General features: G+C 36.6%; 1 protein-coding gene across 1 annotated transcript in view; it reads right to left on the reverse strand.

Moving 5' to 3' along the window:
• The window catches only part of LOC126778942 (fatty acyl-CoA reductase wat-like), a 280,657-nt gene extending 260,410 nt beyond the window's left edge, over positions 1-20,247 (reverse strand). The window contains exon 1 of the mRNA XM_050502696.1: positions 20,212-20,247. The gene's annotated coding sequence lies outside the window, so the exon portion shown is untranslated. The remainder of the gene's footprint in view (positions 1-20,211) is intronic.
• Between the last annotated feature and the right edge of the window lie 2,863 nt (positions 20,248-23,110).

Here is a 23,110-nt window from a genome sequence, read left to right on the forward strand (position 1 = left end):
AAAAGGACATTGAAGACAATTGCTACATTTTAACACTTCAATGTGAATTGACTAAGTTCGTAGAGGCCTATCCTCTAAAAAATAAAGACACGGTAAGTATAGCAAAAGCATTAGTTAATAATTTTATATTAAGGTTCGGGATACCAAACACCATAGCTACAGATCGTGGGACAGAGTTTGTATCTACTGTAATGGAACAGGTAGGTAAAATTTTAAATATACAAAAATTGACTTCTACAGCTTATCACCACCAATCTATCGGTGCACTTGAAAATTCGCATAAAAATTTAGGTGCTTTCTTACGCATTCAGTGTGATGGTCAGAAAGACACCTGGAGTCAATGGTTATCTTTTTGGTGTTTTAGTTTTAATAATATTGTTCACACAGAAACGAAATACACACCATTCGAGCTAGTTTTTGGTAGACCTAGTGTAATACCTTGTAAAGTAAGTCAATATATTGAACCATTATATAACCCAGATAATTATGCTTTAGATCTTAAGTTTAAGTTACAAGTAGCGCAGCAAGATGCTCGTGAAAATTTAATTTTAAGCAAACAAAATCGTAAATGTAATTACGATAAATATACAAATAATGTAACTTATACAAATGGACAACTAATTTTAATTAAAAATGAAACGGCAAATAAACTGGACACACAGTGGATTAGACCATTTGTAATTTTAGAAGATTTAGGACTAAATGTAAAAATTTTAAAATGTAATAAGCCTTATATTGTCCATAAAAATAGAACTAAACCATTTAAAACCTAAATTCAATTATTATGTACCAATTCCTAAAAAAAAAAAAATTGTATCAAAACATTTTTTTTTCAATTCACCCCCCGAGGTGTAGTGTAATAAGTAGTATGTAAGTCAGATGGCGTATAAATATTAAGATCGTTGCACTAATTAGTCATTAATAAATCATCTTCTACCAAATACACTCGTTTCAATAACATAAGTCCCCTCACCGCCATGGACTGCAGTAGCAGGTCCTGAGCCCCGGCACAGTGGTTGACATTCGCCTGAAGAAAGCTTAGCTTGTCTTTCATGATGACATGGCAGCTTCCTCCTCAGCTTGGCGCCGTCCGACGTTATCAGTGGTCTGGGTGTCTAAGACCATTTTTCCTTTTGTGATCGGTGGGTTACACTCCCCTGACCCCGTTACGTGCCTGAAAGGCCTACCGGCATCTGTGCATACAGCGGAGCACAACTTTCCGGTGCAGGTATCTGCCTTGTGGCCTTCGACACCACACCGGTAACAAAGTCCCCCTCGTTCCGCCTTAGATGGGCAGAGCGCCTTAGTGTGACCAAGGCCCATGCATTTGAAGCAGCGCAAAGGGCGCTGCTCCAGCACGCACACCTTGGCCGAGCTCCACCCAACCAGGAAGCGACCAGCTTCGGACAGCCTTTTCGCTGCTGTAATGGGGCACGTCACCCGGACCATCCCCATATAACCGGGACCACGTTGCATATCCCTACACCTAACCTCCTCTAGGGAGCAGTCCCCTGCGCGTGCTACTGCGGCCACCACCTTCTCTTTTGTGACGGAGTCATCGAGACCCGTCATCTTGAGGTCCACCCGCTTCACAGGCCGCACAACGTTGGCCACTCCATCCAGCACAGTGCGGAGCTTCACGGCTAGCTTCTCCGCCTGCTCTGTTTGTGCCTTCGGGAGTTCCAAGACCCTGGCTCCCGTTGCCGACCTTCTGACCTTGAGTCCACCGCAGATCCCTAGATCCTGGAGCTTAACGCCTTGCTCGGCCCGCTCCAGGATGTGGGCGTAAGTCACGCCCTTTTCCTGCGCCTCCGGCTTCAATGTGACGATTACTGCAGCCGTGCGAGGTGCTGCCAGCTTAGGTTTGACCACCGCTACTGCCGGAGTAGCAGTCTTCTTCCCCTTCTTTCCCTTTTTAACCACTGTGGACCAGGACGTCTCCTGGACCACTTGTGGCGGAATCCTTTTCGGCACAATCATAGCGCTCGATGGGGCAACGATCGATGCCTGCGTGGCGGCTGGAGTCACCCGCTTAGGTGCCGGTGCGGGTTTCAGCAGAGGGGCCAGGTGGACCGCCTGTGCGTAGGTTGGTGCTGTATTCTGCATCACAACAGGCCTTTTATCCGCCGCTAGAGGTGGACGAAGAATCTTTGCAGGGGGGAGGCGCTCCTCAATCCCTGCTAGCCGAGCGTTAAGCATAACCCCGATTGACGAAATAATCGAGGCTTTGAGCTCCTCCACAACCTGCGAGTCACTTAAATTACTCGCCGACCCATTTGCTGCTGCGTTAAACTCGCGGCGATGGGCCTTCATTTCTGACCTAAGGCCCTCTAATTCCTTACGAAGACGCTTATTGTCGGCGCGAAGCCGACAGGTTTCCTCCGCCTCGGTTCTTAAAGCCAGAGCATCCACAATGCTCTGAAGAGAAGCTGCCGATTCCTTCAACTTCTTGATGAAGCCACCTATCAAATTGCTGGACTTCTGGGCAACCTCCAGAATAAGTGCCGCATTGCGGCTGATACCTCAGTGTCGACATCCATTGCCGAAAACAACAAACAAAAATCGAAATCGAACGACGCAAAAAAAAAAAAACAACCAACTATAACAAAAAACAAGGTCTATAAAGACCTAATTCAAAACAACAAAACCAATCAATACGCGAAACAAAAGTCCATATACCAAGCAAGAATGTCCATATGTGTCGCATTAGAGATAACAAAACCAGTTTACAAAGCCAGATGTCGTTTATTCATCAATTCGAACAATCTTATCGCAGTAAAAAACACAACCACGCTCAACGACGTCCGAAAGGCGAATCTAAGGATGTCTACCTATTTTAAATAAATGTATATTTTATTATTAATTATGTAACTATGCACTTAAATGTATAAACTTAAGTAAATCATTTCATTTAATTAATTATTGTTAATATTAAACTAATTTTTATTTTATATACCTATCATTTTATACATATATTAATATAATTATTTTAATGAACAATTGGTATGATCTATGAATATTTTTGCGTGCCTATCGTGGGCGAAATGTATGAGATGAGAGATTCTTATAAAGAAATCAGAACATCTGTAAAACTATGTTTCATGCAAATAAATTACGATTATTATTATTATTATTTCTATTAAACTTTTAAAGTTTCTCTTCTTTCGAAAGGTTTAAACCTAAAACGCGGGCTGCAGACAAGCGTTATAAAGTGGATGATGATATAAACTTTCGGGTGATACGGCAGGTGTTAAGGATTACGGCTTTTTAAAGTATATGGAGGATATATGTTGGCATTTGTAAGGTGTTCAGACTTTCTGTCAAGGATTTTGGCACGATACCTGTGGATGATAGGACTATTGGGACTATGTTTACTGTTTGTGCTTTCCATTGCGTTTTGCCAACATTTGTTTTTGTGTACTTATGATATGTTCGTTTACTTGAGTGTTTTTGTCATGTAGGTTTAATGGTGTAAGCTTTTTGTTTATTTCTGTTGCGTGTCTATGTAGAGGTGAGTGTTCGGATTTATCATGGAAGTATGCTCTGAGTGAGAGTATCTGCTTATTGTGTAAATTTTGTATGTCTATTAATCCACGCAAAGAAGGAGGCTTCTTTGCGTGGTAGTGTGAGCCTTTGAATTAAAGATTTTGGATGATGTTTCCTATCTTTAGTGAAGTGAGTGTTTATAGTTGGCTGCAATTTTTTTATGTCACTTTTTGACCATTGTATTATTCCGAAAGAGTACGTAAGTAAGGGTATGGCAAATGTGTTAATAGCTTTTTTTGTGTTTTTAGAGTTAAGGTGTGTCTTTAATCTCGTATTAATTAAATTTAATCGGTGCAAGAATTTTGTAAGCAGTTCTTGTTTTGTCGTAGTTTGTAGTATATGCCTAGATTGTTTAAAACCAAGGTATTTATATGTGCTTAGTTCATCCATTGGTTCAATTTGTTCACCAGTTTCGAGTGTGTAGCTATCATTAAGGAATTTTCCTTTCGAGATTGACAGAATTTTGCACTTGTCGACTCCGAATTTCATATGAATATCTTTTGAGAACTGTTCCGTTATGCTTGCTTACTCAAGCAGCGTGTTTTTGTCAGTGGCGTAAAGTTTTATATCATCCATGTACATGAGGTGTGATAAGTTATATTGGGTGTTATTACCGTAAAGTGTGAATCCTGTATGGGTTTTATTTAACAAGAGTGAAAGAGGATTTAAGGCCAAGCAAAACCAGAGGGGGCTTAGAGCGTCTCCTTGAAAAATTCCTCGTTCGATACGGATTGGTTCAGTAGTTAGAGATTTCATGGACGATTGTTTTATTTTTAATACAGTTTGCCAGTTTTGCATCGAATTTTGAAGAAATGATATGAGGGTTGGGTTTATTTTATACAACTTTAAGACATACAATAACCAGCTATGCGGGACTGAATCAAAGGTTTTTTGATAATCAATAAACATAGTATGGATATCTTTTTTTGATTTTACCGCACTAATTAAAATGATTGCATCAAAAGTAATCTGCTCCTTACAACCTTGGCTATTTTTTCTACACCGCTTTTGCTGTTATCCGGACGTTACCTTGATATCCGGCTGGATAGCACGCTTTGGATGCCCTACTGCTATAATCACTGACAGAGGACGATAATTTGAATCTGCGCTTTTCAAGCACCTCTCTGAAATGGTTGGTTTTGAACATAAGAAAACTACTGCTTATCACCCTGCATGCAATGGCATGGTTGAGAGATTTCACCGCCAATTAAAAGCCGCCATTGTCTGTCATGAAAACTCAAATTGGACAGAATCACTTCCATTGGTGTTGCTGGGAATCCGAAATGCCATTAAAGAAGATATTCAAGCATCTTCGGCAGAAATGGTATATGGCGAGACGCTTAGATTACCTGGAGAGCTTTTTCAACCATCCACGAATAAGTCTGACGACATAACCGATTTTATGGCACGACTTCGGATTATTGCAAAGAACCTTCAACCGCAACCAGCTTTCAGGCACTGTAAGAAATCTATCTTCATATTCAAAGATCTTGCAACGACTAGTCATGTGTACCTCAGAGAAGATGCTAACAGAGGAGCACTCCAACTGGCTTATACTGGCCCACATGAAGTACTGGCAAGGAACGACAAAGTCTTCAAAATACTTGTCCGAGGAAAACCTACCTCTGTAACAATAGAAAGACTGAAGCCTGCATACATGCTTACCGACGACGACGATCCAAGGGATATACCTCTTCCTCCTGCTACTCCACCTGAAATAAAAAATCATGATGATAAAATTAAAGATAAGGAAAATAATAACAAAAAAACACGATCGGGCAGAACAGTACACATACCTGATTATTATCGCCCGTAGGACGGTCTCTGGAGGGGAGTGGTGTGGCGAACGCGACACTTACCAGATCCCTACAACCTATGTACATATAACTATACTATATATACTATAATACTTTATATACTTATATAAATTATATAATAAATACATATTATATATTATAACATATACATGTAATACACAATATAAATATTTACACTTTAAAATCATATAAATAATTAAAATATAATATAATAATTTATGTAATGTCGGAAGGCAGTTGCCGGGCGATCGTATAATAGAAATGTCTATTCTTTGATTATATACCGTTACTTTGAACAAAGAAACGTAAGCGCATCGGCTCAGCAGTCGGCCGCCTTCCGCCAACCAGTCGAATCCTAGATCTCGTACTGAACGCACGTCGCTTCTCTCTTGTAATTTGCTACACGATTTTGCACCTTAAGTCTTTGTAATAAATATCCAAAGACGCATTTAGACGCATTTATTACCATCCCATACTCCCGAAGCTTTTGAAACAGACTTCGTAAGTGATGTTGATGTGTTTCTTCATCAGGGGAAAATATGAGGAAATCGTCTAGGTATGCGTAGACAAAGTCTAAGCCTCTGGTCATTTCGTCAACAAAACGCTGGAAGGTCTGGCCGGCGTTTCTGAGTCCAAAGGTCATATATGGGAACTCATAAAGACCAAACGGTGTTGTGATGTCCTCAGAGAATACTGGAATCTGGTTAAATGCTTTCACGAGATCGATTTTGGAGAAAACACGACAACCCGATATGTTATGCGTGAAATCGTGAATATTCCGAATCGGATAGCGGTCAGGAATTGTTCTTGCATTAAGCATCCGATAATCACCGCATGGACGCCATCCACTTTCCTTCTTTGGGGCAAGATGCAAAGGTGATGCCCATGGACTCTCTGATGGTCGAGCTGTTCCATTTTTAATCATAGCTGCAAACTCTTCCTTGGCTATGAGCAATTTATCCGGAGCCAAGCGACGTGGCGAGCAAGATACTGGGGGTCCAGGTGTAGTCCTGATATGATGGACAGTGTTATGGTTAACAACCTTCTCGTTTCCAGCAGGACGTGTGATCTCCGGAAATTGACGTAGCAATATATGGTAGTTTGAATCACCGAGCAATGTCTTCACTGAAGAAATAGTGCTGGATGATGATACTGATTCTGCTGAAGTCGTCAGGGTTGTGGTGCTATCGATGAGACGCTGGTTACGGCAGTCGACTATAAGACCATAATATGACAAGAAGTCGACGCCAATTATAGCCTTAGTGACATCTGCCACTATAAATCGCCATGTGTAGTCTCGACGCAGGCCAAGATTCAGCTCAAGGTGAGCAAAGCCGTATGTTGAAATAGAAGTCCCATTCGCGGCATAATGTTGGTAGTTGGTCGGAGATCTTCTTTCACGTAGTGCTGTGCGAGGGAAGACGCAGAGATCTCTCCCTGTATCAACGAGAAACTGCATCTTCGATTTTCGATCCGTTACGAAAAGGCGACCAGATATGTTATGGCTATCGAATGTCGCCATTACCGATTGCCTTGGTAGTTTTCTGACTTAAAATCGCATGGTTTCACACATTTATTGGCATTCTTTCCGTGTTTATTGTGATACCAACATAATGGAAATTTTCTGTAGTTAGACTGTGATCTCATTTGTACTGTCGGGCTACGTCGTCTTCTTGATCTCGATCTTGGTCTGTGACTGCGAGCAGAGAGAGCTTTTACTTGCTTTGTGAGCTCATCTATTTGTTTCGCCATCGAATCAATGGTTGGCTGGGGAGCAGATGTTGCAGCGACTTGAGGTGTGCACGGCACCAATTCATGTAAGCTGTCGGCTAAGTCAGCCAAAGCTTGAAGGTCATAAGTCTTCTGAGCCACAATAATTGGTTGAAGAGCAGTAGGCAGACGACTTATCCAAATAGTTTTAATAAAATCGTCTGGAACTGATGGACTTGCCAATCTTTGCAGGTGCCGGAGAAACTGAGATGGTCTCCGATCTCCTAACTCTTCGTGAACGAGTAATTGTTTTACCTCTTTCTCGCGCGAGGCTGACAGACGCTTGATTAATTCAGTTTTAAGTCGTTCGTACTTCCCTGTCTTGGGTGGTGAAATAATTATATCCTTCACTTCTGCTGCGTAACGGTGTTCCAATGTCGAAGTAACGTAATAAAATTTTGTATCGTCGTCAGTGATTCTCGACAACACAAATTTTGCCTTCCAGTTGTGAAAACCAAACTGCAGGTTCTTCTGCCCAGAACGGTGGTGGTCGCACTCCGACTCGAAATATGTCGGTCGTGTCGTGAGGTGTAAATGGTCGTCGTGACTCGGCATTTACGTTCGAGTTACCTCCATTTTGTGGTTCCATTTTATTCCACCAAATAATCTAGTGTTCCTTACTTGTGCTGGTTAACTAATGCTCTTCGTTTTCAGCTTCTTTGTTTTCAGCGGGGTCACCAATTGCGGCTAATATATTATGTTTAGTTAAATGATTGTATATTTCTTCACTTATGCAAGCTGATAAAATTTTATATATGGTTTGTAAGAAAGTTATTGGTCGGTATTTATCTGGATTTGTGTTATCATGTTTATCTTTAGGTACTAAGTATGTGATTCCATGTGTTATATATTTCGGTAGTAAATGTGGTGATTGAATGAATGTAAAGTACTTATGTATGTATGAGTGTATGCTACTAAATTTCTTGTACCAATAGTTGTACAAAATCGCTATTTTGGATACCATTTCGAAATAAGTAATTTATAAATCATATAAGACTTAAGAATTATACTAAATACATTTAAACTGACCATTTCATCTAAATTAATTATAATAATTCTCCTTTCCAAAATTATACAAATAGAATAAACCTTAAACAGATTTAGCAGTTTCATCTCTCTCTCAAAGCCTAATAAAATTACAATTAAATAGAAAAGCCAACATAATTTTAGTAAATTTATAAAGAAGCCACCAAACGTACTTATATATAATATGTTGGATAAATTAATTGCGCGTATTACAATTTTTTTAAATCACATTCGTCAAGTATATGAATAACAGGGCTAGTGTCAGTTTTTCTAGCCATAATAGAACAGTTTTTTACCCAAATATACGTATATTTTTTATCGCGAGCTATTTCTTTTGTTTTACGAAGAAGCGCCTTATTAGCACTTATTAGATGATCGTTAAAGTAAACGCGATTAGTATTTCCCACGTAGCCAAGGTCGCAAGCCCTGATATTCTTCTTTGCTCGTAATCTAGCAAGGAAATCATCCTTCTTCCATCTAGACAAAAATCGAATAATTACGGGTCTTGGTTTTTTAGAATCATTGTTTTTAGGGACCACGCGGGTTATAAAATCGATGTCCGAATGACTGTAAGCTGAGTGATCCACCAGTTCCGATAACTTATTCATTGTTGCCATTAAATTTTCGTTTTTGGATTCGGGAAGGCCAATAATCTCAACATTAGAACGCCTGGACCATTGTTCTTTATTATTAATTTCATTTTGGAGGTTTATCATAGATAATTGGCAGTTTTTTACATCGGAATATAATGCATCACACTTTTTTATCCCATTCTCGGCTGTTTCTAGTCTCTTAAGAATCGCATCATGAGTATCACTTAATAATTTCACAGAGTTTTGGAGTGACAAAATTTCCTTTTTAACATCCTCAAGGATATTTTGAAATTCAGAAAAAGCCACTTTAAACTCAGATTTAATAATATTTCGAATTTCATCTCTTGATATTTGTAGCGCAGTGAGATTTACCTTATGTGTATTTTTTTCAGAAGACGTACTCTTATCAGTTTTTTGCTTGGACCGCTTTGTGACATTGCGAATTGGGGTATCAGATTTGTTGTCCCGAGAATTATTTGAGGTACACGATGAACACCGCCAGGAGAGTCTAAGATCATCGTCCGGTTTTAGTTCTTGATCTTTTAGCTGTAGCATACAAGCTACGTGGAATTCCCTATCGCAAGATGTACATACAATAGGATCTTCAGCATCATTTATTGATTTGCTACAGCAGGCGAACTCCATATTATTACTTCGTAACCAAAAAAAAAAAAAAAAATGTAACGATGCGCACAAGTGAGATTTGAACCTGTGTCGACTGCGTATGCGGTGCGTTCGAAACCTCTGTTCCAACAACTGTTTAAGTTGACCGGGCAAAAATAGTTATCAGTTTTGTACGTTGTTTATGTGTGGTCAATGACCTATCGGTTGCGGTATGTTTTTTCAATATGAAGCTCATTAACGTCTTGACGCACGAAGTAGATCACGATGCACTTGACCAACGTTAAACATATGTAAATCACTTTTATTTTTACAAAGTTATTGTTGAAAACTATTATATTTTGGCAAATAATATTAAAGCACCAATAGTTAATACGTCTTGTCGCTATGTAACAAACAGCGCAACTGTTTATTTTTTTATTAATTTATCTATAAATTTTATATGTAATGAAGAAAGATATGAATTTGTGTCTGATTCTAAATTTTTAAGATATAGGTAGGTACGTAGGATGAACTTATTCATTTCCATACTCCACTTTTTACGTTTTTTTACGCCACCTTGTGGTGGGCACAGGTTCACTGACAAAATTTGTCTTCTGCGCAGCATCTGCCAGTTGAGCACCGGTTGATGATGAATTTGATGAAGATGTATACAAAATTGGTGATGAAGAGGGTATTAATGGGAATAAAGATTTGGAGGATGAATTAGAAGTCTGCGTGGACTCTTCTTCTAACAATGGCACGTTCGCCTGTATATATTTTTTAGTTTTGGACCTAGTTATCATATTATTTCCACAAGTAGCTAGGGACATAAAAGTCAATCACAGCAGAGCCCTGCATTCACTGTGATAAGGGTAAATTAAATTAGAGGTCCCCTTGTCTCTAAGGTTCGCATACTAACGACTAAGCACCCCCTTAGTCATGGAGCCCTCGGCGTACGCTGTTCCACCTTGGCTTGGGTTGTATCTCTCTTGGTCTGTCTTCTCATCTTAGGCCAATCCAACATGAGTAGCTCTATTGGCATAACCCTAAGAATCATTGAAGCGCACAAGCCCCACCATGTCGGCAACGTAAAGATACGTCGGTGGGGATATTATTATTATATAACATCTCAGTTCCTAAGTTTAGTGACACATTAAAATTGTAAGGATTGGTTAATATATGTTACAGCAGGCAATGTCCATGGGCGTTGGTGATGTCTCACCATCAGCTAATCCATTTACGTGCCTACCATTTTTTGTTTACGTTGTACTATTTGCCTTTACTAAATAAACGTTTCTTGTTTCTCAATTATTCAGGTAACGACAGTTCACAAGGCGAATATAATGAAGCTCTCTGATGGCCTGTTCCTAGAAACCTCGCGTTGGCTCGCACAGGAGTACCCAGAGATTGAACACAACGGCATGATTATCGACAATTGTTGTATGCAACTTGTTGCTAGGTAAGATTATAAAATAATATATAATACATTTAGCATACAGAAGTGAAACCGATTTTATAAAAACCTCGAATTGGTCTTTTTAAATATTGATATAAATAACTCACTAAATTACTTCGAACACATTCAACAAATCACAAGTCGCGCCAATAATGAATTAATTACCTCACTCTTTTGTCCCCAAACAAAATGGCGGTTTTAAATTAGCGTGCGTTTTTTTAGCGCTGTTGTAGAGATCAACTATTCTTATAACATATATATACATACATACATATCAGCAGTGAATCTTAACTGAAGGCTGTGGGCTTAATCCGAGCTCCGCTGGGCTTTATCTCCTGCTCATCTGTGAAGGAAAACCTACATGACTCTGATGATATTCTGTCAAATGTGTCACATCCAATAACATGCATTGGATTAGCATAGTGGCATAAGCTCACACACACAACACAGCATAATCATTTCAACTATCCAGCTTTAGTATAATTACAGGCACGAGGGGTTATCTTAGTTCCCAAGGTTGGTGGCGCATTGGCTATGTAAGCGATGGTTGACATATCTTACAATGCCATTGTCTAAAGGCGTTTGGTTACCACTACCCATTAGGTGGCCCATATGGTGGCATAGCGATAGCTGACAAGAATGTCGCGAACCCAATAGCTATGATTAACGCTTCCATCGATATGCTAGAACATCTCGGTCACCACTTCCATGCTGACCTGATAAGAAGAGCTGTTAATAAGACAATCAACGTTGACAAGGTCCTCACCTCGGACGTGGGTGGTACAGCCTCATCGACGGAAGTGGTCAACAACATTATGGGTAATATTGGACGTTGCTAAGTATTTAATTGGTATTTATCATGATAATTTATATTACATTTGGATTTTAAGTTTTAGAAGGAAATGACCAAATGTCTCTTCGTTCAATGCATAAATCAAATTGGATTATATTCAATAAATTTTATACATAAAAAGTAAATGTTTTAATATTTCTGAACTGTAATATATATATATATATATATATATATATATATATATATATATATATATATATATATATATATATACTAAAAAGGATTTATTATCATGATAATTATTATTATTTAATTGGCTTCCCCTGTTTTCTAAATACCCCGTAGCTAGTATCTATCGCAGAAATCAGTTATTATTGATAAAAATAAATTGAGAAGGAACTAATTGTTACTTTTCTTTTTAAAATTTTAATTTATAAATGTAAATTTGATTTCAAAGAATGGATTTATAAAAAAAACAATATGTCAATTATGATTTTAAAAATGGAACCAATTTAAAAATTTAATGTAAAAACAGATGCACAATTAATTTTAATAACAGTTTCCTGATGATTAATATAATATATAAGGTTTATTCAGATATGAGCGAAATTCTCTAATACCAAAGCGATTGTCTTAAGCGATATTTCGCTAAACATTGTATTTAGTATGTACATTATATGAACACTCAAATTTACTATTTATGACGTAATTAATGTTGCCATTATCATATGATTAAATACATGAACGCAATCATATTGATTGGTGATATGTCGCTAGGATAACCGCTTACATCTGAATCGTATCGGATCGGCTGTCGATTAATATCGCTTATCTGAACCTACCTTTATATTGACATATTTACACTTCACTAAGACTTTAATTTTTGCTAAATCATATTGAAAAATGGTCTTACAAGTGTAAATAAATGAATTTATAGTATTATTTTAAATTTCAACCAAATAACTAGTTTTTTTTAATCTGTAATAATGTTATAGTCGCCAACTGTAGTCTGTCCGATTAGTATTTATAGTTTTCGTTGTTTAACCATAGATTATATAAAAGCTTTTTAAAGTCGATAAGTAATTGCAGTAGAATTGAAATTGAGATTTTATTTTTTTTATTAAATTGTATATTTAATGAATCGGACTCTTTCTAGCGCCGTTTAAATCATTAATGTACTTCATTGTACAATATGTATTATAATTAGACGAATTTTGTATATATTATCTGTAATTTTAAGTGTGATTTTTTTTTCTGTGCAAAAATATGTCGTAACAAAGTTACCCGAGTATTCTGTTAAATATTTATTTTAGTTTGTAAACAAATAAATACGAAAAATTTAGACGGTCGTTTTATTATTGTTGTCGTATTTTCGTATTTTTTCAATAGATTTTTATATAAATTCGATAAGTGTGTATTTGCCGTAATTAAAGTAAAACATTGGGCGTCTTTCGGGGACTATTGCGTCGCTATCGCTAAGCTTAGGGTATATATGTAATTGCACGCGTTTTTTTACAAAGCTTTTTTTTAATTTCACTTGTTAGTATGTGTGACTCGCGCCTAACTAAATTTTAAGCTAGTTCCAGACAAGCGATTGGACGTAACCTTGCAAACACCTTTGTTACTTTTAATATCTATACATATATATTTAAAAATCTATTGAAATAAACGAAAAGCTATAAGCGAGTTATAACCGCTTCTGTAGTTATAATTTTTTTTTGTTCTTGTTACAATTGTTTTTAATTGTATGACTTGATAAAATAGTCGATTGTAAATAAATATAATAAATAGTGTGATGGTAAGTATTCACCTCTTGAGTTATATTGGCAATATGCTACCAAATGACTGCCTCGTTGGTATAGTGGCTAGATATGCCGCAGACCCCGAGGTCTAACCCCAGGTAAGGCTGATAAAAAGTTACTGGACTTTATGTCGAAAAATCTCAGTAGCAGCCCGGAGTCTAGAAGTTGGAATTGTGAACACTCCCGTGCCTCGGAAAGCACGTAAAGCCGTTGGATCTGCGCCTGAACTCTTTCCGGTCGTGTTGGATTGTCGTCCCATCGGATTATGAGAGTGAGGGAATAGAGAGTGCACCTGTGTTTGTGCACACACTTGTGTCCTATAAAATGTCCCGCGCAGTTGGCTAATCTCTCTTAAGATCAATATGAAAGTGTATTATGTGTTCCATGAGCCGCTTAGTACTACCGCTTAGTAGGACCGTTTGAAACTGCGATATACGGCAGTGTAGCGTCAGAAGAACAATGATAAAAAATTATATATATTTTTGAAACTTGGATTTGGTATTCGTTGATGTTCGTACAGGACTTTGTAACCTCCATTACACGTCTGAATAGGGTTAGTATTTTTTTGTGAGATTGGTATGCGTTTTTAGAACAGGACCCTAAATAAAAAATTACAACTGGAATTAAAAAAAGTCCTATGTCAACCACATGAAATTAAATAAAATTTTTACTAGATTTAGACTTAGCAGTTTTGTGCAAACCCGTCTGGGTACCAAATATCAATACTTATTATTATTGTGTTACAGGTTCAAGTATGAGTGAGCCAGTGTAACTACGTACACAAGGGACATAACATCTTAGTTACCAACGCGGCGCATTTGCGACTTAAAGAAAGGTTATTGCTTCTTACAGTGCCAATATCTATATGGCGGTGGTGACCACTTACCGTCCGGTGGCAATTATATCTACTTCAAACACTCGCTTACAAGTCTTACAGGTAAATAAAGCAATGGCTTTACCGATGCAAAGCTACACCTGTTTGACCCTTTCGTGTATTTAGTTTATATGTGTGAAGAGTTCGAGCGTCAGATGACGTCAGCGTAAGATTTGTTATTGTGAGTGTGTTAATGTGTGCGTGAGATCGGTACACGAGCTCGCATGCTTACACATCAACTCTCGTGTACCTTGGCACTCCCACTATTTTTATTTTTTTATTTCTCTAGTTAAAGTAAATCCCGGCTTAAATAGTTCAAATTAAGCCCGATTTTCTCCAATTTTAAGATAGTGACGTAAAATTCTTAAGTTAATCTAGTAATAGTTTTAATTAAAGTACTTTTTTTCTATTTCCAGCCAACATTATACCCGTCGCTAAAGAAAGGGAAGCTATCGTATTATAAGCTATAAATTTTTTATCTGTTTTTGTTAAATGTATGGAAAATATTTAAATTTAGTTTAGTTTTAATGAAAATTGGTGGTTAATATATGGTGACTTCATAGACCATTAATATTCTGTGACGTCATAGTATTTTTGTTTTGTTTATTTAACTATCGACTATTTACGTATAGTCACAGAGTTATGATGGCTAGACCCCACTCACACGTAGCCTTGTGACGTTCTGTCAATACTATATAAACAAAGATATTAAGATGACACCATAGACAATTAAAAATATAAATATAAATTTGGTACTTTTATATACATGTATGGACTATAATCTAACTTCTAGAAGTCAACAAGTGTTGGGATTATAACATAAAAATTATATATTATCTATGCGATTTTTAAAGAACTGCCTCTTTTTAAATTAATATGGCTATTTGTGAGTTACAAGCTATTTAAATATTTTATGTGTATAATTCAAATACGCATTGTGAAAGATGAAATGCAGATTTTGAAGAATTTTCGTCACAAACTGAATTCCAAGATGGCGAGGCCGCAGCTTCTGCTAGTATATAATAAATCCATATAAATCTGACGATCCGGTTGGCGTGATTAGTGGACGCTTGCCTTTCACGCCGAAGGTTGTGGGTTCGATTCCCACCCAGGACAAATATTTTTGCGCATGAACATGTCTGTTTGTCCTGAGTCTGGGTGTAATTATATATACAAGTATGTATTTACAAAAGTTGTAGTATATCAGTTGTCTGGTTTCCATAGTACAAGTTCTGCTTAATTTGGGATCAGTTGACCGTGTGTGAAAAATGTTTCAGGATATTATTATTATATAAATCTTTATAGAGCTATTCTGGATGGAGAAATTTGAGATGGAGTAACTCACCGCAGAATATCGTGAAATGTCAGGTATACGACATCCTGTTATAATAATAATAATTTAAGTTATCCCTGTTAAAAGGGAAATATAAAAAATAGATTTAAAAAAATATATATTTTATTTATTTCTTCACAAAAAGTTTACAAATTGACATTTAACATTTAAATATCAATTATAAACGTGAAGACTGGTGCTTGCAATAGATAAGCTGTTCTACAAGACACCAGGCCGCCACTCCCGTTTATATGAATGAAACAATGAAAGAAAAATAAATGTATAAAGTAAGAAGTAAGAAATAATAAAAATAAAAAATGGAACAAATATGATGTCCATGGTTATGTATGCGTGCACGCAAGTATATGTGTGTGTGTTGAATTTTTTCTTTATTAATGTGTAAATTTGTTTATTTTTTCAAGCTTGTTGAACGACTCCACCGATTGTCATTTATTAGATTTTGCATACACGTTATCACGGGTATGACATATAGAAAAGGACGTAGGGTATCAACACCTACCAGAACCGCCCCCCCCCTCCCTATTCGGGCGGAAACTATTTGGCTATAATGATTATAACATTTAATTAAGCGTGTCCTACACGAGTGACGTACGTAGTGTCTTTTTAAAGAATAGTGTAGCTCTGTATTCGGTTATTATATAATTACGTATTTGTAGTCGTTCTTATGTAATAGTGTTTTATTATATTATGTATTAAATGTTTATCATTCATGTTGTTTTATTTATTATTATATTATTTATTATATTGGGTTGGTGAAATACACATGTGACAGAATTTCAGTGAAATTAGACACATGCAGGTTTCCTCACGACGTTTTCCTTCACTGTCAAGTGCGAGATGAATTATAAACACAAATTAAGCATATGAAAATCAGTGGTGCTTGCCTGAGTTCCAACCCTTGATCATCGGTTAAGATTCTAACCACTGGGCCATCTCGGCGACAAATGTTGACATATCCCTAACAAATAGTTTTTGTCTTACATTACTTTATATTTAACGATCATATATTTTACGGTCCAGTGGACATACTTGTGGCAAATTACAATTGAAATCTTTATCAATTAATAAGATTTATTCGCTTATTTGGTCTTGCAAAATCGAGACCAAATACTGTGGATGCCATAAAAACAGAGTTTTCACATGACCATGTATCGCAAAGTACCAATTTAAAATAATACAAATAAATACTTACAAAACATGACAACAACAAAATATATAAACTTAATGACAGCCGACGTCAGTTTAAATAACCCGTACAAGTACAATGGGAGTGCTACATAATGTACTATTCTCAACACCGACTGCTTCCATAAGGCGTAACTTCTGTTCTCCATGTCCTTTTTTACGATATATTTTAGAACTCCGTAACACCAAACTAAAACGAATTCCTTCATGTCTACAGATGAAATATCACAATTGTATATTACTTTGTCAGTTTCCGATAACTTGTTGTGTAGACTCAGAGTGTTCGCGTCGTGGAAGTTCCATTCATTGTTTGTGAAAGGGATCGCACCAAATTGTGTACCTTAAATAACCTGAAAATTAAAAAAAAACACAATCTAAAATCGTTCCCCTAATTTGTATGACGCAATCGCTCCCTTTTTGGTCTAGTGGTTAGCTTTTAAGATTCCAAAAGTATTTCTTGGGTTTTTCTGTCGAGAACTTCGCTTCACTTCTAATAGCTTGGAGTTAGCAGTGTGTACACTCCTGTATATAAATTTCGCTCTGCGTCTGAATGATTTCCGTTCGGATTTGCCGTCCCATCGGCTTATCACTCATAAGCCGATGGCACTTTGCGTACACATGCCTTTACTTTAATATGTTCTGCTCAGTTGGCTAGTCCAACAAAATGTCCGTAAGGCCGAAATCATTCAAGAAACCATCAACAACAAAGGATCAAGTGATTTTTTTTTATCAATTTGGCTCTATGTTTAAAGTCTTACAAACGTATTAACAATACCTTGCTTTTTGTCCAATCAACAAACAGCATCCATCAATTATAACAGCAGGAATGTAGTGTAATATCAATGTTAGTATTAAGTAGAGAAACTTATATGGGGTATCAAATGTGCCGCAGTACCATAATGCTTTTGTAGGTACAAGAGCCCTTGATTCATTTTTCATAATATTCACGAGTTCCCCTGTAATGCGAATATTATATTTTATACGATTTGGCTTAATTTTTTTTTATTATGTAGGCAGGTGGACGAGCATCTGGGACTTGGATGGAGCACTTACCTGATGGTAAGTGGTTATCACCGCTCATAGACATTGGCGATGTAAGAAATAATAACCATTCCTATTATCGCCAATGCGCTACCAACCTTGGGAACTGAGATATTCGGTCTGTCAGTTATATCATTATAAAATTTATATTGCTTACAAAAACTCAAATAAAATAAAATCTTAAGTACAAATATTTCTAGCATGAGTAAATCATAGCAGTTCTATATAACTTTCAAAATTGGGGATAAAAAATATGTTACAGATCACAAAGATTTGGTACTTAGAAGAAATCCTTATAACACGAAAATAATTATTGGGCAATTCGCTTCATACAATACTTACCGAAAATCAGTGGATTTCTTTTGCCACTAACTGTATAAACAATTGGCTGTTGGTTTCCTGCTATAGATCTGTCGTGGGTCTCCACCGCTGCAGTTATCATTGTATTGGTTACGATATCCACAGGTACGAAATCGATTTTATTTTCAAATTATTCCAAAACACACGTACAACGCCTAGAGATACTCCAAGAATTACCTAAAAATTTAAAAGTAGTGTAACGATAGAACTTGCAATCAACTTCGGGCTCTAGGCAGTAGACGTGAAGAAGGAGGGAGAAGGTAAATGAGGAGAATTCCTTGTAATTTCATTACCAGTTTGGTAAACAATTTCTCAATATCTCAACATTTTTCGACATTTTTATATTACATAATATTTCGTTTTCGTAACGGTAGAAGTTAGCTCATCGGCTCTTCTCCAATATGAGTTTTATAATAGGATTAATTTTATGGTAATTACGGCTGCTCACAGAATGAAATCCAATGATCAATTCAAGGTCAAAGTTTATTTTAATTCCTGCCATTGGAATAGACTTGAGCGTGGCCACATGTCTATGGTACGGAGCCGACCGCCGTGTAACGGCACGCTGCCGCGCCGGAGGACGGAGATATTAACACATGCAAACTAAGCAACAGCAATAAATTGCGGTGCACCGTACACGGCACCGCGTTGCGGCACGACGCCGCGCCGTACTGTAGACATGGGGCCACGCCCTTAAGGTAGTTTCTGCAATTATTTTGTTGTGATTTCTTGGCTTTCTTATTGTTACGCATATTTTACCGATTGCTGGTCGAGAGATACAAATAGGCAAGCCTTCTCCCATGACTCTGACGAGCTCTTCAGCGACTGCTTTTGTGATTGCATAACTATTTGCCCATTGATCCATAAATCTTAAAAATGAAAAATAAAAATATGAATACTTATTATATTGATATATTTTATTTCACCATGGAAATCCTATAAGCTATATCTTTGCCTTTTGCCAAATTGGCAATGAGCATAACGACTAACGCTGATATTTAATAAATCGTTTCTTAAATATTGTAACCAGACATAAATCGAAACGACGTTAGACTATCGAAAGTGCTAAATAGAAGATGGAAAATACTTTTTGATACATTTGGACGCAGTAAATAGTAATTTTATACGATCTTGTACTCACGGTTCGATCATGGCATCAAGTTTATCATCATCCACACATTCTGCGAGTTGTATCATTGTTTGTTGGTATAGGACTCTGGTAAAAATCCTCTTTAACATCTCCTTTAATACAATTCTTTATGGCGTGGGAGTACGCTGTAGAGACGTGGACAACCGATCTACGAACATAGGTAATAATAAAAAAAATGTAATAATTGCAGCACAAAGTTATATTATAGTTTTTTATAAGACGAATTGACGAATTAAAGAAGTAGTTAAAAGCTCCTTCCTCAGTTTTGAAATTAATTATATTCAAAGTGATTTTAATTTTATTAGGTACATTTTCGATTTTGTTATTTATGTTCCAGAGAAATGACTCAATGAATAATTTGAAGTAAGCACTAATTCTAATATTTATTGAAAGGGTTAGTACAATTACTTTGTTTAACATTATAAAGTATATAATAGTATAAATATTAACTAACTTTAAGTGTTTGCAAACTTGAGCTAATTTAAGCATCTCTCTGCAACGTGAAATATTACGTTGACCTGAAATAATAGTATAAAATTAAACAAATAAAAATGTTGTATTATAACGGTTGGGTTGAAACATTTCTGTCCAACGCGGTCCATTTCACCTCTTACTCTGCGTTAAAGAAAAAAATATTTAGGAAACCTGCATATGTCAAAGCCACATATGCTTCTACCAACCAATGGTGCAGTAACCCTCAATCCTTATCCTCAAAAGGAGAGGAGATTTAAGAGCCTTAGTTAAACAGTGTGAGATTCACAGGCTGTTAAGCCTTAATATTAACATGAAATGTACCCGTCCAAATATACTTTATTTATTCATCAAAAAATGTCATCGTTACCTCATCACTCAGCCTCGCCCAAGTCTTCACATCAATACCGAGTTTATCTTCGCTAGAATCGCCTTCAACAATCTCGAGTTTGTTAACAAAGTTCGGTTGTTCCATAAAAAGTTCCTCGAAAAGCTGAAATTAAAATATTTTACATAATAAATATAAAAAATACATTTTTAAAAATATAAATGAGAAAATATTTATAAATACTGCATAATATTAAGGGAATCGAACGAGTGATGCCGAGATGTTAGACGTTAAGAACGCCTGAATTTTAACCGCTGATATCGGGTTACCCAGCCTAGCATCACTGAATTTTTTTATGATTAATTTGTTTTTATAATTTATCTCGTGCTCGGCGGTGAAGGAAAACATCGTGAGGAAACCTGTATGTGTCTTATTTCAATGAAATTCTACCACATGTGGATCCTGTGGCATATCAACCCGAATTAGGGCAGCGTGGTGAAACAAGCTCCAAACGCTCTCCTCACGATGTTTTCTTTCGCCGTCAAGCACGAGATGAATTATAAACACAAATTAAGCACATGAAAATTCAGTGGTGCTTGCCCGGGTTTGAAGCCACGAGCATCGGTTAAGATTCACGCGTTCTAACCACTAAGCCATCTCGGCTATTTTCTTAGATAAATTTATTTTATTCTACGTAATCGATAAATTAAATCAAGTCTACAGTTCCGAAAGGCATTTTGAAGTCGATTTTGCTTTTATAAAAAAAAATCTAACCAATATTTAGGCAAACAGGGTACTGAATGAGAAACTTACCTTACGGATTCGATCCTCGAAGCTAAATAACGAATGCAATTGACGTTAACAATAAAACGAATATATTTTTCATTTCCTTTTATATCAGTAAAATACGAGGCAAGTTTAAGTTTACATATCAATATAATGTTCCGTGAGATTTTAAATCAACAAAAACCCAATACATTACAATACACCCAATCTTTCATGTTATTACATGAAAGATTTTGTACATCTGCGAAAACTGGATTTATTATGAATATGTCATATTAAAAAAGTATTTAACTTTCCAAATATCTTTGATAAGATCGAAGAAGAAGTGAGTACTTAAATAAGCAAGACAATCGGACAATTTCAGCCATGGCGGCCAATCTCAAAAGAGATTAGTCAACTACGAAGGAGATATTATAGTGCACAAGTTTGTGCGCAAACACAGGTGCACTTTCTATTCCCTTACTCTCATAATTCGATGGGATGGCATTACGACATGACCGGAAAGAGTTCAAGCGCAGGACCAACGGCTTTACGTGCTTTCCGGGCACGGGAGTGTATACACTTGAAACTTCCAGACTCCGGGCTGCTACTTAGAGACAGAAAAACTCAATAACTTTTTATTGGCCCGACCTGGGGTATATGGACCTGGGCTATGGGTAATCCAGGACCTCCGCGTCTGCGGCCTTATTTGTGACTACAAAATTAATATATAAATAGACCAACGAGGCTGTTAATCAATCTCTATAAAAATGCTTAAATAAAAAAAGACGCAAGTCAAATCTCCGAATCACCATTTTGTTTCTGGTTCTCAAACGATAAGTAGGTTATGTCGCGATTTGTGATTTGTTAAAATTTAAAATATATACTTTATTCATAGAGACTGTCGCAACTTTTGACTCGTCATTTTACAATTTTAATTTTATAATAAAGCTCTCTCTCCACTAATCTAATCTGACTAAGATTACCTCCTTCCCGACGTCGCGCCCTTAGGACACGCATATTCTAAGCCCTTGTGGACTCCCAACATCCAGCTGAGTATCTTAAAGACTTCATCTTTCTTCCAGATAATCAGAATTTCGATTACACTGGAAAATATTTTCTTAAATTTGTACCGAGATGCCTAGCGGATGTGAAACATTGAAATTAACGGTCTTTGAAAGAATTTTAATTAAGCAAACGCATTAAATGGGTCATAAAATTAATATATATTTCTTATTAAATTATAATAATATATTAGGAACGAAGTGAGTATGAGTATACATATATGCGTAACGCACACACAAGAGATTAGAGAGTGGTGGTGGAGAGTGGACATGAGGCAAGAAAGCAGTTTTAATTAATGACATTCAAGAAAATTGTAATACGTATGTAATATGCAGTACTTGAATTGAAGGGGTAGTTAGCCAGTGTAATTACAGGCACAAGGGACATAACATCTTAGTTCCCAAGGTTGGTGGCGCATTGGCCATGTAAACGATGGTTAACATTTCTTACAACGCCAATGTCTATGGCCGTTGGTGACCACTTACCATCAGGTGGCCCATATGCTCGTCCGCCTCATATATTTTATTCTCATTGTTTTGTTAAATTTATAATTAGTTAGTTACTTCATAATAAGTACTTTTTTTAATTCACAAATTTAACTTTAAGTTTTAAGAGGATACAATTTCCTGGGAAGGTATCGTTTGCAGTCACAGTAAATAAATCACAGAGACAGAAATTCAAGTATGTTGGAATAGGGACTAATGTTTTTCTCATGGCTAATTTTACAGCTAGTTATTATACAGTTAGTTATTATATCATAAATATTTTTGTCATATTATTGTTTTAGACAAGATGAGGAGCATCGAAGCTATTCAAGAAGAAGCGCGAGCAACGAATGACGCAATTAAGAAGGCAATTTCAAGCGGAGACTCTTCAGTCCAAAAGTTTTACGACAACGCTGTGGTCTTTGTTACTGGCGGGTCAGGATTTGTTGGCAAACACATGATCGAGAAAATCTTTAGGTATTTAGAGTTTTAATTTCTTTTTTTGAATAATTCTATTTGTTTTAATGGTACTGCATAGTAAGGTCCTCCAGATCGATTTCGGCCACAACAGCCTAAAGAGAGATTAGCTAACTGCGCAGGAGATATTATAGTGCACAAGTGTGTGC

Source organism: Nymphalis io, chromosome 27, assembly GCF_905147045.1.
Source record: "Nymphalis io chromosome 27, ilAglIoxx1.1, whole genome shotgun sequence".
Taxonomy (NCBI): domain Eukaryota; kingdom Metazoa; phylum Arthropoda; class Insecta; order Lepidoptera; family Nymphalidae; genus Nymphalis; species Nymphalis io.